Source organism: Cydia fagiglandana, chromosome 14 (genome assembly GCF_963556715.1).
Source record: "Cydia fagiglandana chromosome 14, ilCydFagi1.1, whole genome shotgun sequence".
Lineage (NCBI taxonomy): Eukaryota > Metazoa > Arthropoda > Insecta > Lepidoptera > Tortricidae > Cydia > Cydia fagiglandana.
Genome location: NC_085945.1, coordinates 4,858,371 through 4,877,769, shown reverse-complemented (window position 1 = coordinate 4,877,769; position 19,399 = coordinate 4,858,371). Strand labels below are relative to the sequence as shown.

The 19,399-nt window shown below is 38.9% G+C and overlaps 1 protein-coding gene across 1 annotated transcript in view; it reads right to left on the bottom strand.

The window, feature by feature from the left end:
* Positions 1-10,904, bottom strand: part of LOC134670655 (uncharacterized) — a 237,298-nt gene extending 226,394 nt beyond the window's left edge. Inside the window, exon 1 of the mRNA XM_063528469.1 lies at positions 10,853-10,904. The gene's annotated coding sequence lies outside the window, so the exon portion shown is untranslated. The remainder of the gene's footprint in view (positions 1-10,852) is intronic.
* Positions 10,905-19,399: the final 8,495 nt, after the last annotated feature.

The window sequence follows — 19,399 nt, the reverse complement described above, 5'->3', positions numbered from 1 at the left end:
TGGCACAGAAAACAACATTCTCTTCATTTCGAGCGTCGAGGCGCTCGCCTCCGACATGGACATTAACAAATGGACTGATGGATGGATATTTTCAACGCAGGCCATCACACATACCTAGGACAAATAACTTCACCCAAGGATCAAATTCAGAAGGAAATAGAAACCAGAAAAGGAAATGCATTGAAAAGGTATTGGTTGTTAAAAAAAGTTATGAAGAACCCAAAATTCTCATTGAAAGATAAGAAGAAAGTTTTTAACACATGTATATTACCCTGTCTTACCTAGGAACGCTAAACATGGACCCTTACGGAAAAACAAAGGGCTCTAAGAGTGTGTCAGAGTAGAATGGAAAGGAGTATCTTACACATCTAATTAAAGGATAAAATTAAACTAACACACTCACTTATCTAGAAGACTGGGGATGGAATTGTTATTCGCAGACTTGGTACACCAAAAACAAAAAAATATTATGTATCATTTCGCAAAATATTTAACGCATCCACGCTTTTTCTGTGGAGTCGCATTAGACAAATGATCATTGTCTTGTATGGCAATAACACTTGACTTGATCCGTTTTTTTCAATGGTCTGTCTGTATTGTAATATTGCACAATGCAATATTACGCGATTGCAATTGCGATTGCATTGTGTTAGATTACGGTTCGACAATGAAGGCATTAGGGGAGAGTGGGGGAATTGAGAACGGCGGGTAATTGGGAACAACTAAATAAGTAGTACTTCCCCCCGCACGACCCTGTCCCACACCTATCCTAAGGACGCTTCTAGCGCCCTCAGTGCGTGAGTGAAAGTGGGAGCGGAAGGCTGCGCGCGCGACGTCACCGTAAGTCGAACATTATTTTTTGCATTTTTGATGTAATTTTGGTAGTGTGTTAAAATGTATGTTATGATCACATTTTTGCATTCAATGACATCTTGTTTTAATAATATCTTGCACGTGGTATCTGATTTTAAATTTCGCATCGTTCGTAGTTCACAAAAAATACTGTTAAAGATGGCGGCCGGTTTGTTTTGAAATGACCATGGCGGGTAATTGGGAACGGCTTGTGGCGGGTATTTGCGACCGTTCTCAATTACCCCTTGCGTTCTTATTTACCCCTTCTTGCTGCTGGTTAATCATATAGCATTGTTTAACTTTATAAAATTGTTTTAGATGCCTCGTAATTACAAAAGAAAGACTGAAACAAAGTACGACTTTGAAGATCTTAAGCGTGCAGTTGAAGATGTAAAAAATAAAAAACTTTCATTAGGCAAGGCTGCCTTGCAATATTCTGTACCAAAAACAACGATATATAATCGAATAAAACAAAAAGAGCCCAAGCCACCCAAAAAAGGTCGGCGCGCGGTTTTTAATACAGAACAAGAAAGTCAGCTGGAAAAATATGTGCTCGACTGCTGCAAATCCTTTTATGGTGTAACACCGATTTCGTTACGCCAAATTGCTTTTAGGTTTGCCGAAGCAAACGGAATCAAACACAATTTTAACAAAAAAACTCAGCTGGCAGGCAAAGATTGGTACTATGGCTTTTTGGATCGACATCCGAATATCAGCTTGCGCGTTCCAGAGGCTACTTCACTCAACAGAATTACAGCTTTTAACGCTACGGAAGTAAATCGATTTTTTGATCAGTTAACATCGATCCAAACAAAACACAACATACCTGGCCATCGTATTTTTAACATTGATGAGACCGGTATTAGCACCGTTCAAAAAAATTACAAGATCTTGGCTCCAAAAGGACTAAAACAAATAGCAAAAGCGACAAGTGGAGAACGTGGTGTCACAACAACAGTAGTTTGTGCTGTCAGCGCCAGTGGCATATATGTGCCTCCAATGTTCATATTCAAAAGAAAAAGGCTGAATGAACAATTAATAAGGGGCTGTAATAATGACATGGTTGCCACAGTATCTGATTCCGGTTGGATTAATGAGTCTATTTTTATTGATTACATGCGACACTTCATATCCTTTGTCAAACCCACCAAAGAAGAACCAGTATTATTAATACTCGACAATCACGAAAGCCACATCAGCCTGGGAGCCTACGAGCTTTTCCGTAAACATAACATGCAAGTGCTCTCCTTGCCACCCCATGTATCTCACAAAATGCAGCCATTGGACCTGACGATTTTCAGTTCACTGAAGATGGCGTATAACAAAGAATGTGAGCTTTACATGGTTAACAATCCTGGTAAACGCATAAGTCAGTACGAGGTTGGTGAACTTTTTACAAAAGCGTTCAATAAAACGGCAAACATAAGCAAGGCTATTAATGGATTTAGAGCCGCTGGAATTTATCCTCTTGATCCCGACAAATTTAAAGATAACTTTGAAAATTTGGTGTTCCAGCAAGCTCAGAATAACCTGAATCCAGAATCAATTGTTCATGAAACTGCAGTTGAGGAAAGTTTGGACGAGTCTCAAAACACTGTTGCTCAGACTTCAACACCCATACGAAATATTTCTGTAAGTTCTAATACTGTCAGCCAGAGTCAAGCGCCGATAAGGAATATTCCTGAAACTGTAAATACTGTTTGTCCAGATCAAACACCACCACGAAATGTTCCTGGAACTTTCGAGCAAAATCAAACACCGCCACGACATGATCTTGAATCCGGGCAGATTACTCCTGAAAATAACCAAAACGTGACCATATTACCACCATCCACTCCAGCTACACAAATAAAAAGCACCCCTGTGCCTCTTGATGCGATTGTTACTGTGCCAGTAATTCCTACAACAAGAACCACCAGGTCCAACAAGAAACATTCTGAGATTTTATCCAGCACTCCAATAAAAACTCAGTTAGAAGAAAAACAGAAAAGACGGGTTTTATTACAGATGAAAAAAGAAAAAAGTTCCACTAAAACTGCAAAAGCTCCATCTAAAAGTGGAAAATCTCCAATAAAAAAATCAAACACTTCAAAAACAGCACAAAATAAGACAAAAACTAAGAAAGGAAAGAGCAAGAGAACTGAAAACGAAGAAGAGTTTTATTGCATTATGTGTAACGAAAAATATGTAACCCCACCAACGGAAGATTGGATCATGTGCGCCATTTGTAAGCTCTGGGCACATGAACAATGTACTTCTGGTGAGACTAGTAAAGGTTATGTGTGTGATATGTGCCATAACAAGAAATGTTAGTTATTATTAAGTCTGATAAACGTGCCATTCCTATTTACCCCCCCTGTTCCTATTTTCCCCGTGGCCTGATCTCAATTACCCCATAGGGGCTCGGGTAAAATGGAACGGCAAGTTTTTTGTTTCTTGCTTATATTTTTAACAGAACGTTGATTATTGAGTTTTTTTTAATGATACCTGAATAGATAGATAAATAAAGTTTAAGTTTAAATAAAAGTTGATTTATCTTTTGACCTATTTCTATTATTTTTTACCGTTATAAGTTAAGTGTTCGCAATTCCCCCACTCTCCCCTACCTACAACTACAAACGTGCTGGAGATGGGACAGAAAACAACATTCTCTTCATTTCGAGCGTCGAGGCGCTCGCCCCCGACATGGACATTAACAAATGGACTGTTGGATGGATATTTTCAACGCAGGACATAATAGAACTTGAGCAATTTTGAAGGACCTCGGTTTCAACGTAGGACATTCTTAACTTAACCATTTCAAAAACTAAGAGTGATTTGATAAAACGTTTTGAAAATATTTAAGTAATACTTATATTTTTTCGATATTCAGATTTATTAATATAAACATGTTATATATTATTCCTGATAATAAATGAGACTCGGTAAAACGTCTACGATCACACTTCACACGGAGTAGACTGATATAGATGGCAACGTTCATGATCGTAAAAGGGGACCTCGGTGTAATATGACAATTAGCCACTTTTAGTGTTTAACGGTAGCACCGTTATACCGTAACATAAACGCATATTGCTTGTGTCAGCGACAACCTACATGTATATAATGAGAAGTATTTACGAAGTAAATGCATTCTGTCGAATCATCTAGTGTTATTCGAGTTATTTCGTTCCGCCTATCCCGTTACGCTGCTCTTCCCTCATCATCACCACTCCGTCGTCAGTTAGAGACACCACTTGAAACAAGAACTTCTCTTGTTATTGTAGGTGGTTTGACCGCGGCAAAGTACATCCCCGACATTCTGGAGGAGCATGTGGTTCCTTTCGCGGGGTTTTTCGACGAGGGGTTCCATCTGATGCAGGATAACGCCCCTTGTCATACCGCAAGAATCACCATTATCACCAAGGGTTACCTTCATGAAGTCGGCATCCCAACGCTGGACTGACCAGCTCTGAGCCCGGACCTCAATCAGATCGAGCATGCATGGGACTACCTCAAGAGAAGAGTTCGGAAGCGGGATCCAGCTCAATTCAACGTCGAGGGCCTGAAGCCCGCATTGGCTGTACTTTTGTTTTAATCAAATATAGCGTGCGAGTGATTTGATCTATTCTGTTATCAGTTACTACAGCAGATTTCATTCGCTATTATCTAATTGCGTAATTGGGTCACTTGTTCCTCTATTTGCATCGGATGTGTTTTAACAATTTATTGTCTTCATTATTTTATAGACCAGCAAACACTATGAACGTTTAAATTAAAATACATAAAAAATGGATTACGCTATTGCATTGTGCGTTAAATTATGGTTCGATAATGAAGTACACAACTACAAACGTGCTGGAGATGGGACAGAAAATAACATTCTCTTCATTTCGAGCGTCGAGGCGCTCGCCCCCAACATGGACATTAACAAATGGACAGATGGACGGATATTTTCAACGCAGGGCATAATAGAACTTGAGCCATTCTGAAGGACCTCGGTTTCAACGTAGGACATTCTTAACTTAACCATTTCAAAAACTCAAAGATTGATTTGATAAGCTTGTTTGATGTAACGTAATACGTTACATGTTTCATAAAAATAGACCTTAAGAACTACTACTTACCTAATTAAAATATATTTACAATACTAAACTAATGTACACACTAAAATATACAAAAATACTGTCTTAGAACTAGGTAATTTAGATTATAAAATCATCATCACGCTGGTTAATTTAAATATGTCACGCCATAGTTATAACATTCACTCACAATAATGTTCACATTCGCGAGTGCATGAACGAATGCACTGATCGGTGCGCTGTGTCATCGCGCACGGCGTTGGCTCGTTCATTTTTTACCATTGCAGTTGAGTAGAACGCACGTCGCTTAATTATCGATCTCTGCTACGGATCAAATATAGAAACCGTAATCGAATTTTAACTTCGTCCCTACGTGTTCCTCAACCATTATAAAATCACTGTGGTGTTTAATTATGTTTTTAAGTGTACCCCGAATTGGGGTCCAAAGTCCAAAGTGACTTGTTGGCTTCCTGCTTGCAGCCCGCTTGCCGTTTTGCTACTGGCGTGCTTCTGGCCCATTCCCCGACTCAGCGCCACGCAGTTCGAAGCTGCGCTGAACTCAGCGCCGGACAGAAACACCAGCGCCTACCACCTCGGCACCGTCAGGGGAGTACTTCGGCTGCAAACGACTAGCGGAATCCGATCGTTAAAAAGTATTAGCGCGAACCACGACATTTACCCATTTTTACCATCTGAGCTGGTTGTGGTAATAAATAATTATTTTGTACCGTTCTTCTGCCTACTCATTTATAATTTCCCATCCCTAGCGGGACATCTAGTAGGTTAGAACGCTCAAGAACGCGACATTGATTAAACGTTTTGAAAGTATTTAAGTAATACTTATATATTTTTTCGATATTCTGATTTATTAACATAAACATGTTTTATATATTATTCCTGATAATAAAGGAGACTCGGTGAAACGTCTACGATCACACTTCACACGGACTAGACTGATCGTTTTCCAACCGACCGAACTATATGTATAAATAAATCCATACTGAAGATGATATCCTAAGGCCTGAGTTACACTTGTAAGTTTTACTTACGTAAGTAGGGACACGGCTATACTACAGAATGACAAATAAAACTTACAAGTGTAACTCAGGCCTAATCAAAATGTATACTTATCGTTGTAACCAATCACCTGTAATGGTGATCATGATTGGCTGCTTACTAGACTAAGAGACAAATGTTTGGGCGAAACTAGAATCACAGATTGGCACCACTACTAACGCCACCCAGATAGCGAGTAGCAAAGCTACGCCGTTAGGGACTACCTATTCCGAAAGATGCCGCTGGCGTAGAGATAGATAGTGCGAACGCTTGGTCGACGTAGATTCCTTAAGTTGGCTTGCTTATTTTTGCACGACATCTTTCTTCAACGGATTATCCCGGTGTTGACGGACTCCCGGCTCACTAGATACGATCCTGCTATACTACTAATGTGATGTGTTCGGCTCCCGAACCGTTACTTTAGTAATTGGCGGTAAATTAAGTGTACCTACTCTGTACCGTAATTGACTTCATTTCCATTATAAACTATATTTCACTTCCGTCGTTTCAATCTCAACCGTCCACTCCAACCAGGTTACAACATTAATTAATTCATTATGCTACATGAGAAGCGCTAGTAGAGACAGACATGTAAAAGAGCAATTATATGACTAGCACTAGAATTACTGTAAATGATTTGTTATGATCGAGTTATCTATATCATAAACACAAAGACCATGATCAAAGAAAACCATATGCTCTGATCTGTATTAATAAAATAATGTCAAATGGACTGGAAATACATTTGAATACTCGTACATCGAGATACGAGAATTTAATAGATATTTAACTTTGTAGTAAGGGTTACTCCACGGACGAAAACAACGCAGGACATAAGAAACTTGAGCAATCTTAAAGGTGCTCAATTCCATCGCAGGACATTCTTAACCATTTCAAAAACGCTATGAAAGTATTAATATATTTATTCGACATCCATATTCATTAACATAAACATTTGTTACATAAAATTCCTGACAATATAGGAAACTCGGAGAGACATGTATGTTCACAAGGAGTACAGACTAATGGCACCGTCTTCAAAAAGTTAACCGAACTATATAAATTTATGTATCCAATAGAAAAAATTATACTATTAAATAAAAAAGTCGACTGAAATGTGCCTTAAGAATTTATTATGTAAAATAGAACAACAGCAATATAGAATATGTACACCACACACAGACCTAGGACAAATAATTTCACCCGGACCCGGGGATCAAATTCAGAAGGAAATAGCAACCAGAATAGAAAATGCATGGAAAAGGTATTGGTCGCTAAAAGAAGTTATGGAAAATCCAAAATTCTCATTACAAGAAGGAAGTTTTTAACACATGTATATTACCCTGTCTTACCTATGGGAGCTAAACATGGGCCCCACGGAAAAACAAAGACAAAAACATTAACCGAAGGAAACGAGGAGCCCATGGACCTCACGACCATCATCGAAACGGACCTCATCCAACCGTCCAATCTGGGGTTCGCGGATCCGGGGGAGGCGGCACTGCAACAGAAGAATGCAAACGGCCAGAGTGTGAAGCAGGGGGAAAAAAAAGAAGGAGGACCAGGTCGCTGTCATCAATATTGGCGATGTCCGACGGCCCTAGCAGCCCTGGCGAGTTGACTGCACCAATGCTGCTGCCTGAGCTGGAAGGCAAACCGGCGGAAGTACAGGCCTACACACCACAAGGACAGCCACCACGCACACCACCAACAACCCCCCCCCAACACACCCACCCCTACCGAGCGCTCCATACCCCCGTTGGAAAAACTGTAAGTGTGTCAGAATAGAATGGAAAGGAGTATGTTACAGATCAAATTAAAAAATGAATAAACTAACACACTCACTTATCTAGAAGATGGGATAGAATTATTATTCGCAGACTTGGTACACCAAAAACAAAAAATATTATGTATAATTTCGCAAAATTGAGACCTATCATGCCAAACTTTGATCCAAAACATTTACTGTCCGACGAAGACGACAGAGACTTGGAAAACTTTGACGACATTTGGCTCAATGTTTTCCATGTTTTGTAATAATTATAGTGTATACCAACGCTGTGATCACGACGAAGCGATCGAGAATGTCTGCCTTTAATCTAACTGTATAGTATTTTGATAGACTAGTTTATTGGTATTATAGTAATGAATAATTATTTGTTTCAGCTCATTCTGAAATACCCCAGATTACCCGCTAATAAGATATTAATTAAGTAATATTGCCCCAAAAACAACCTAGTTCATTTTCAACGCAGGACAATAAAATTTGAGCAATTTTAAAGGAGCTCAGTTTCAACATAGGACATTCTTAACCATTTCAAATAGTCTAGTACGATTTTGTTGCTTGTTTGATAAAACATTTTAAAAGTACTCATTTTTTATATTTATTTGACATTCAGATTAATTAACAACAACATATTTTATAAAAATTTCTAATAATAAAGGAGTCTCATCCGAAAGGGTGAATAATTTGCCTCATAATGTGACGTAAGCTTACCACCCTGTCTGACCTGTGCCCTTTAGAGTATAGAAAGAGCTTAATTTCAAGGATATTCTTAAAATCACTGTCACAGTGACTAACATTTATAAAAAGAAGTTATTGTTCTAAACACACAGGGCATTTGTAAATACATCTTTGACTAGACTCAACGCAGGACCTCGAAATTATCTGGCAGACAATCGCCTGCAGTACGAATGTAGAATGGCGTCTTTTATTTGCGTCCTATATTAAGACTCAACTTGCTGGTGACGGACAAAAATATCGTATCACTCACGATTTTTTTTCAAGATTCCTTATTAACAGTGGAACATATCAACACAACGAAAAGAAAACGCAATAGATTTCGTCACAAAACAATAAAAATGAAAGTTGTAGGATCTTGCCTACAAGGACAACATGCGAACTCGTTAGAACAGATGCAGATATTTCGTAAGAACTTGGCGAATAAATTACAATGCTGAACACAAAAGCGACACAATGAAAATCAGTTGCAAATCTGCAATTACTCGAAATAGTGCGAAAATACCACAATCTAAAAATAGATCAATTAACACGCTAACACACAGCACACCCAACCGAGACGTCTCGTTACACGCCACAGAATGACAGAGCACTCAGGTCTATAACCGCGAAAATCGATATTCGCAAATAGCGGGCATTTTTCTCTGTCACTCTAATTACGCCTTCATTGGAGAGAGAAAGATCCACGCAATTTGCGAATTTCGGTTTTTGCGGTAGCCCCTCAGAACAGACAGCAGACAGAACAGATAATCAGTACCACAGAATAAATAATAGTACTACCGTACAGAAAGGAAGCTTCCTACAAAACCGAAGTTTGACAGCGGTTCAGGGTCGAATCATACTATCCCTTTCTAATATATGGCACTATCCCTTTCGGCTATTTAGGGTTGTCAAAATTTAAGTGATTATCTTATCTGTGGTCGTGCACGCAAAAGGAAGTCAAGTGGTGCCAACCCTAAAAATTGCTCGGAGCAATGCTGAGCCGAGCGGAGCCGAGTTAGGCCGAAGTCAGGAGCTTCGCACCCCTGTCAGTACTGACGCTACCGTACGTTAAAGGCTTCTACAGACGTTGCAACAAATGGCATCCGATTTTATAGCCTCAACACACTACCGCACCGATTCCACAACATGGCATGAATTGAACTCATCTTGGAGGATATAACCAACGGAGACGCCATGTCTAAAATTTTCGGTACAAAATAGTCTGCCGTTTTTTGCGGGGGAGGGGCACATCAAATGTATAGGTACGTCATGTCAGATAAACGTCAGTCCATACATATGGTTGACATGAGGTTGACCATTGGCCGCCTATTTTCGACAGAGGGGAACGCCTGTTAATGGCGGCTCCATTGTTAATTACTCCGAGGAACTCATAGATGGTATGATCCTATAGACGCGCTATATGCGTGCATCCGTGAGGGACAAAATCAAGGGCCCAACGTTTTCTGTTCTCTTTCACGGCGCAGCAACTAATATCATTTCTCTCTCCTCGCTCTTTTAAAATGCCATTTGTCAAAAAAGGACAACCATACTGTTGACAAGGTGAACTTCAAATCAAGTGTTGCCTTTTTTGATGCATCCAGGCTGTGTATGTGTGCGTAAAACCGTGTATGTGTGCTCTTTTAGGGATGTGAAAAGTCGATTTTAATCATGTTATATATCGATAAACGCTACACAGCGGAACGAAATACCTATTAATTGAAGCTTCAATATCTTCGTTAAACATATACATAATTGAAATGCTAATGAATAATAAATATGTTAAAATATAATAAAATATTTCAATTATTGCGGAACACATATCTAAGTAGGTATTTATGTATTTTAATTAAATATCTGAACTTTCCCTTGGTTCCCTGCTGGGGCGTGACGATAAAATTATGATCTGATAACCACAATAAAGAATAAAAGCGTTTTTGTTCATTTTAGATATCGTCAAACCTTTGAAGTAAAATTAAAATTGTCAGAAATGTCGCTAGTTTATCGATATGACTTTATCGACATGGCTACAGCAAGGTGGTGTTAAATTGTTAATCGTACACTAAACAAAAGTGGCAACAGTGACAGCTCGCTGAGACCCCGTCTCTATATATTATAAGTCTATGGACAAAATACTTATACGCATAGCAATGCGACACTATAGCCTCCTCCACACTCGTGCGCGAATCGCGGCGCGAAGCCGCGAACGCGAGTGTGGCGTCGATTTTCGCGGACAGCGAAATCGACTCCACACTCGCGTTCGCGGCTTCGCCCGCGATTCACGCGCATAGTCTGGAGGGGGCTTATGATTTGTCGAATTTATTTGTTGCCTACCATACACTATACTAAATTTACGACGGAGAATAAAAAAATGCGAAACTAAGACAAGGACAAACAATAATAGCGCTTTCTCTGGTACTCCTACTGAAAGATACTACATATTCTACATAAAGCCCCCTCCACACTCGTGCGCGAATCGCGGCGCGAAGCCGCGAACGCAAGTGTGGCGTCGATGTTCGCAAACAGCGAAATCGACTCCACACTCACGTTCGCGGCTTCGCCCGCGATTCACGCGCATAGTCTGGAGCGGGCTTAAGATAAGACTATCCCGTTCGGTCATTTTATACAATCGAATCGGGAATGAAAAGAGATAAAAATTGACAACTGTGCAGATAAATCGAACCGTGTGTATGACAAATCGTTACGATAATCGACATACACACGGTTCGATTTATCTGCACAGTCGGACTGCACAGTTTTATCGCAACGATTTATCGTTACGTGAGTAGCCGGGGTTACCCCAGCTAAATCGAACCGTGTGTATGACAAATCGTTGTCGATTATCGTAACGATTTGTCATACACACGGTTCGATTTATCTGCACAGTCGGACTGCACAGTTTTATCGCAACGATTTATCGTTACGTATGTAGCCGGGGTTAGAGCCGTAACACACTACCGCACCGCACCAAGGTCATTGTGGGATGCACCCATAAGTAAGAGGGAGAAAGAGATATCGCTTTCTCCCTTTTACTTATGGGTGCGTCCCACAATGACCTTGGTGCGGTGCGATAGTGTGTTAGCTACTTTAGACTTCGCCTGACTTCGCTGTCCGTCCGTCCGCCGTGTGTCAGTTATTTCTTGCTCCGTAGTCCTGCGAGGCGGACTACAACGTAGGATGGTGAGTGAGCTATATCCTACGCCGTAGTCCTGCGAGCCGGAGTACAAGTACAAGTCCGACTGTGCAGATAAATCGAACCGTGTGTATGACAAATCGTTGTCGATTATCGGACTGCACAGTTTTATCGTTAAGCCCCCTCCACACTCGTGCGCGAATCGCGGCGCGAAGCCGCGAACGCAAGTGTGGCGTCGATGTTCGCAGACAGCGAAATCGACTCTACACTCGCGTTCGCGGCTTCGCTCGCGATTCACGCGCATAGTCTGGAGCGGGCTTTACGTATGTAGCCGGCATAATAGGGTCCCGTTCTTAAGCCCGCTCCACACTCGTGCGCGAATCGCGGCGCGAAGCCGCGAACGCGAGTCTGGAGTCGATTTCGCATATCAGCGAACTAGACTCCACACTCGCGTTCGCGGCTTCGCCCGCGATTCACGCGCATAGTCTGGAGGGCGCTTTAAGCCCCCTCCAGACTATGCGCGTGATTCAGAAGCCACTACACAACAGACGGGCGTACTGGACCGCGATGTTGTTCCGGTCACCATACCTCTTTCTCGCTTTCACCAATAGCTGCGTCCTTGACGTGAGTACGGCGCACCTACCACGATTGAATAAGTCTCAGACCGGACCAATATCGCAGTCCGGTACGTCCGTCTATTAGAACTTTAAGGTTACGTGGGGCTGGGTGGTTCCTCTACACGATGGGCCAACGCCGGCCACTCCAAGGGACGCAGCTATGCGGTAGAATGAGATAGCAATATCACGTGCTCCCTCTAACGCATAAATGCGTCCCTTGGAGTGGCCGGCGTTGCTCCATCGTGTAGAGGAACCATAACGAACGAACGCAGTGCGGTGCGCTTCACTTCACCATGCTGTCACTGTCACAGACGTCGCAGTCGCAGATGCGTCGCAGTCAGTCAGTCATTGTGAGTGGTGGATACTTGTCTTTATACTATAATAGTTTGTAGTAAGAGTACAAAAGTACAAATTAACAGTCTTTTAATATATTTAATGTTGTTTAGTAATTGCTGTAAAATCTGTCTAGTGTCAGCAGTCAGTTATAATAATTCACATCTAGATTGCTGTGCTATGAGCACTGGGTACTGCCATGCCCCCAGATAAATATAACTAATCTAAACAAATATATATAAATATATTTTATTATCGGTCACTAAACACAATTAGTGCTTATTTCTGAAGTTATTTCTTGTTTTAATGTGGATATTAAACATTGAATATAAGTTTGTATCAGATACATTACTTAGTCGGTCTAGTTCACAGTAAGCTAGCTACATGAGGTTGTTATTGTGATATTATAATTCTTCAGTTTATTTGCTGCTATCCCCAAAAGCTACATAGTACTATTTTTTCCATGCTTATATTTCTCTGGTATAATTTATTGTCAGACTTCAAATTTTATTTAAACCAATGTCTGTGATGTTGTGAAATAATAACCAAATAAATAAATAGCTATACTTAATAAAAGACCTTATCTCTGTAGCGGTATCATTCTCATATGCATCCTGTTGATAGTAGAGCAGACTGATATTTGTTCTCGTCCTGTCCTATTAATGTGGTGTTGTTATCTTAGTGCCTATTCAATTTTAGCTATTCATTGAAACAGCGGTTTATAAGAGTTGGAATTTATTGTCGCAACATTATGAAGCAAGGTGTTCTTATTCATAGCAGAGCCTGAGTGAGCCTCTACATCATAAATCTTACCAAGCGCATGCGTGGGTCGCCTTTGAACTAAGATAGTTTTTCTGTATGACTGTGTTGATGGTATATTCTGAGTATTCTGAGAATGGGAACACCTAGGATTGGAGCGCAATGATCTTTTATATGGTATCTGCTACCAAAGAATAAAGGTACAGCATAATCAAACAAAGTCCATAAGATTAGGAACAATGGGCTGTTATTTTTTATTCAATATTTTTGACATGTGTGAAAAAGAAACTTTAATGGATTACAAATTTTTATCATGTGTAACACATTTCGTTTCACTTTAATGATCTCTTAAATTAATTAATTTTACAAGTTGATGTGTTTGTGTGCGAATTTATTTTGTCAACGAATCCTCTTTTATTTTTAATTCGATTCACTGTCGACCTCTTTTGTGGAACTGCCTATACCCAATTCCTTCATATGTTTCTCAGTACAATTTAGTTTTCACCGGTATTTTAATGCCATTTTCTAACCCTAAGCTTGGTTTCCATTACATTTTAGACATTATACACGGTGTAACATGAGTAAACCGAATAATTTTAACCACGCATTTCTGAGGTCAAAAGAAGTAAAAAATGTAATATGAGTTAAGGTCAATTTCGCCAAAAAAAAATTTTTTTTTGTTTTGTTTTTTTCAATTTTTTGGATGTATTTGCACATAAATAATAAATGTTATTGGTAAACTTGTCACTTAAAATTGATTTTTACATTTTTTTTTCGTAGAACCTACTTTTTGCAAAGTGTTACTTGTCACTTTTTGAAATCTATCAATAAGGATATTTAGACTACGTCCCATAGCAGCAACATCACCATCAAAAAGGCCTTTTAAACTATGTAACAATAAAAACTTGCTTTTTTTTAATTAATAATATCTCTGAAACTAGGCGAAGTTCAAAAAAGTTTATAGGACATTTTTGTCTCTAAATATGATCAGGAATACGCTGTTAAAATTATTCGGTTTACTCATGTTACACCGTGTATAATAGATTTTGTTCCCTATATTTGTGACTGATTCGGGAACACAACCAGCCTTATCTAGTTTAAATCAACAGTTTCAATGACTACTGCCATAGAATTAGCAGTTTTGGGTTTGAAGCTTGCCATTTCTCCGTGGCCAATGGAAATAATTTCCCTCGTTTTGCGAGTCGCTTCATGCAGGCATCGTACAATGAGCTATTTAAAGATGGGGCTAACAGTTTACTTCAGCACAATAGTTTTTAATTTTTTCAAGGATTATTTTTAAGAAGGATTTGTTGATTTTAATGGGTAAAATTATCGGGTCGAGACAATGTGGGATGTGGTCGCTAATCACGTGAGTGAGTCTTGCAAGAGGGGTCTTAAGTCTCGGTGGATTGTTTCCAGGATTCGTCGCTAAGGAATATTGTTCCATCGTTTTTATAGAAAAATCTAGAATAGGAAGGGGGTGGATCGGTTAGTTGTCCTGTGGCTCCATTCGCCAACACGCATGTCCTGATAGAGCAGTGGTTCTTAACCTGGGGGTAATTACCCCCGTGGGGGTAAAACTGGTATTTTACGGGGGTAATAAACGAACCTAATATAATAATACAACAAACGTACACGTTTTATTTTTTATTACCATTGGGAGGAGGGGTAAAATCAGGTTCCCTAGTTAGTCATAGGGGTGACCGGACTGAAAAGGTTAAGAACCACTGTGATAGAGACATATTGGTCTCATTAGAATTAGAACGCGTTTTGATAATTTTAACTTTAAAGGCAGTAGGATTGTTCTTTGTTAAAACCCATCCTACCGACTGCGCCAAGATTGTTATGTGGCTTGGAATAAGACACGGTTTTATAACTTGACAACTGATTTATTTGGAAGATAGTAATAGTAATAGCCTTTATTTCATTCGTTTTTGTTATTTTTACACTTTCTTTGTTATTACACTTATTTATTAAATTATTATTATTATTTTTTAACTTTTATTGTTTTTCAATTTATTTTTTTCATTTGCATGCCGCGTGTGCGGAAAAGGCCTCCCCCTGTTTTTCCCATTCCTTCCTATTCTGTGCTGTTCTCCACCAGAATCTATCGAATTTTCGTAGCTCATCTCTCCATCTAGTATTCGGTTTTTTCTGTTTTCTCGATGTGTCTATTGGTAACCATTCTGTGACATTTGGAAGATATGACCCGTTTACATAATACACTAAACTCATTATATACATGTTACAAAAATTTGGAAAAAAGGAGTAATTAGTTTTGTGCCCACTTGGAATAAACAAGATCGATCTCAATTTTTTGTTGATTCTAGATTTTTTTCTTGATCCTAAGGCATCGTCACGTATGCCTCTCTTCAATATTTTATTCGCCCTTTGGAGATAATAAACTCTTTCTTCAACGTAAAAAAAAAATTGTTCCAATGAGTTCTCTTGTATCAGCATCTCTATCATATAGTTGCTTAAATTTGTCACACAAATCCCGTGCAAACACTAAACCGATCTTGACGCTACTTTTAATTCTTGGAAGAGTTCATCTGTTACAGTTTGCACCGTTTAGGGCTTTTAATTTAGTTTTTACTAGTATATTAATGCCATTTCCTGTTTTCCTTAACCTTTGACCTGGTTTCCATTACATTTTAGACATTATATTACCTATAGAATTTGTTCCCTACATTTGTGACTGATTCGGGAACACAACCAGCCTTATCTAGTTTAAATTAACAGTTTCAATGACTACTTCCATAGAATTAACAGTTTTGGGTTTGAAACTTGCCATTTCTCCGTGGCCAATGGAATTAATTTCCCTCGTTTTGCGAGTCGCTTCATGCAGTCATCGTACAATGAGCTATTTAAGGATGGGGCTAACTATCAATTCGCGTGTAAGGATGGGACCCAGGACAGTAGTAAAACACATGCGTGCAGAGTAAATACTGTAATTTATTGATTAAAACCTAGTATATATAAACTTGGGAATGTAGGTCATACGTGTTTAGGTGGGGAGGCTTACATGTGGAAGGTATCCAGTTCAGGTGTCCAGTAGCTTGATCTGAATTCCATTCCTTATATAGAGGAGAGTCATCTTACATGAGTCTCCGTATATGGACTACATTCCTAACCTAATATGGAGGAGAGTGATATTACATGCTTCTCCTTATATGTACCTACTACAATAATAGATTATGTTACTTATACCTACATTCCAGTGTAGATAATGTGGGCTGTGGTCGCTAATCACGTGAGTGAATCTTGCAAGAGGGGTCTTAAGTCTCGGTGGATTATAGGTTTCCAGGATTCGTCGCTAAGGAATATTGTTCCATCGTTTTTATAGAAAAATCTAGAATAGGAAGGTGGTGGATCAGTTAGTTGTCCTGTGGCTCCATTCGCCGACACGAAGGTCCTGATAGAGACATATTGGTGTCATTAGAGTTAGAACGCGTTTTGATAATTTTAACTTTAAAGGCAGCAGGATTGTTCTTTGTTAAATCCTATCCTACCGACTGCGCCAAAATTGTTATGTGGCTTGGAATAAGACACGGTTTTGTAATTTATTTGGAAGATATCACCCGTTTATATAATACACTAAACTCATTATATTTATACATGTTACAAAAATATGGAAATAAAAAAGTAATTAGTCTTGTGACCACTTGGTATAAACAAGATCGATCTCAATTTTTTGTTGACTCTAGATTTTTTTCTTGATCCTAAGGCATCGTCACGTATGGCTCTCTTCAATATTTTATTCGGCCTTTGGAGATAATGAACTCTTTTTTTCAACGGTAAAAAAAATGTCTGTTCCAATGAGTTCTCTTGTATGCCATTTCTATCATATAGTTGTGGAAATTTGTCACACAAATCCCGTGCAAACACTAAACCGATCTTGATGCTACTTTTAATTCTTGGAAGAGTTCATCTGTTACAGTTTGCACCATTTTAGGGCTTTTAATTTAGCTTTTACCAGTATATTAATGCCATTTCCTGTTTTCCTTAACCTTTGACCTGGTTTCCATTACATTTTAGACATTAAGTATATTATAGAATTTGTTCCCTATATTTGTGACTGATTCGGGAACACAACCAGTCTTATCTAGTTTAAATCAACAGTTTCAATGACTACTTCCATAGAATTAGCAGTTTTGGGTTTGAAGCTTGCCATTTCTCCGTGGCCAATGGAAATAATTTCCCTCGTTTTGCGAGTCGCTTCATGCAGCAATCGTACAATGAGCTATATAAGGATGAGGTTAACTGTCAATTCGCGTTTTGTCTAGTTAAATGTTTATACTTCAGCACGACTGTTTTTAATTTTATCAATGATTATTTTTAAGGATTTTTTGTTTTTAATGGGTAAAATTATCGGGTCGAGATAATGTCGAATGTGGTCGCTAATCACGTGAGTGAGTCTTGCAAGGGGGGTCTTAAGTCTCAGTGGATTGTTTCCAGGATTCGTCGCTAAGGAATATTGTTCCATCGTTTTTATAGAAAAATCTAGAATAGGAAGGGGGTGGATCAGTTAGTTGTCCTGTGGCTCCATTCGCCAACACGAATGTCCTGATAGAGACATATTGGTCTCATTAGAATTAGAACGCGTTTTGATAATTTTAACTTTAAAGGCAGTAGGATTGTTCTTTGGTAAAACCTATTATCCTACCGACTGCGCCAAAATTGTTATGTGGCTTGGAATAAGACACGGTTTTGTAATTTATTTGGAAGATGTGACCCGTTTACATAATACTTACACTAAACTCATTATATGTATACTTGTTACAAAAATAAAAAAATAAAAAAGTAATTAGTCTTGTGACCACTTAGAATAAACAAGATCGATTTCAAGTTTTTGCTATCATCTAAATTTTTTTCTTGATCCTAAGGCATTGTCATGTATACCTCTCTTCAATATTTTATTCGGCCTTTGGAGATAATGAACTCTTTCATCAACTTAAAAAAATGTGTTCCAATGAGTTCTCTTGTATCAGCATCTCTATCATTTAGTTGTGGAAATTTGTCACACAAATCCCGTGCAAACACTAAACCGATCTTGATGACTTTTAATTCTTGGAAGAGTTCATCTGTTACAGTTTGCACCTTTTAGGGCTTTTAATTTAGTTTTTACCAGTATATTAATGCCATTTCCTGTTTTCCTTAACCTTTGACCTGGTTTCCATTACATTTTAGACATTAAGTATATTATAGAATTTGTTCTCTATATTTGTGACTGATTCGGGAACACAACCAGTCTTATCTAGTTTAAATCAACAGTTTCAATGACTACTTCCATAGAATTAGCAGTTTTGGGTTTGAAGCTTGCCATTTCTCCGTGGCCAATGGAAATAATTTCCCTCGTTTTGCGAGTCGCTTCATGCAGCAATCGTACAATGAGCTATATAAGGATGGGGTTAACTGTCAATTCGCGTTTTGTCTAGTTAAATGTTTACTTCAGCACGACTGTTTTTAATTTTATCAAGGATTATTTTTAAGTATTATTTGTTTTTAATGGGTAAAATTATCGGGTCGAGATAATGTCGAATGTGGTCGCTAATCACGTGAGTGAGTCTTGCAAGAGGGGTCTTAAGTCTCGGTGGATTATAGGTTTCCAGGATTCGTCGCTAAGGAACATTGTTCCATCGTTTTTATAGGAAAATCTAGAATAGGAAGGGAGTGGATCAGTTAGTAGTCCTGTGGCGCCATTCGCCAACACGAATGTCCCGATAGAGACATATTGGTCTCATTAGAATTAGAACGCGTTTTGATAATTTTAACTTTAAAGGCAGTAGGATTGTTCTTTGTTAAAACCCATCCTACCGACTGCGCCAAAATGTGTTATATGTGGCTTGGAATAAGACACGGTTTTATGACTTGACAACTGATTTATTTGGAAGATATGACCCGTTTACATAATACACTAAACTCATTATATACATGTTAAATAATATGGAAATAAAAAAGTAATTAGTCTTGTGACCACTTGGTATAAACAAGATCGAAGTCAAGTTTTTGTTGACTCTAGATTTTTTTCTTGATCCTAAGGCATCGTCACGTATGGCTCTCTTCAATATTTTATTCGGCCTTT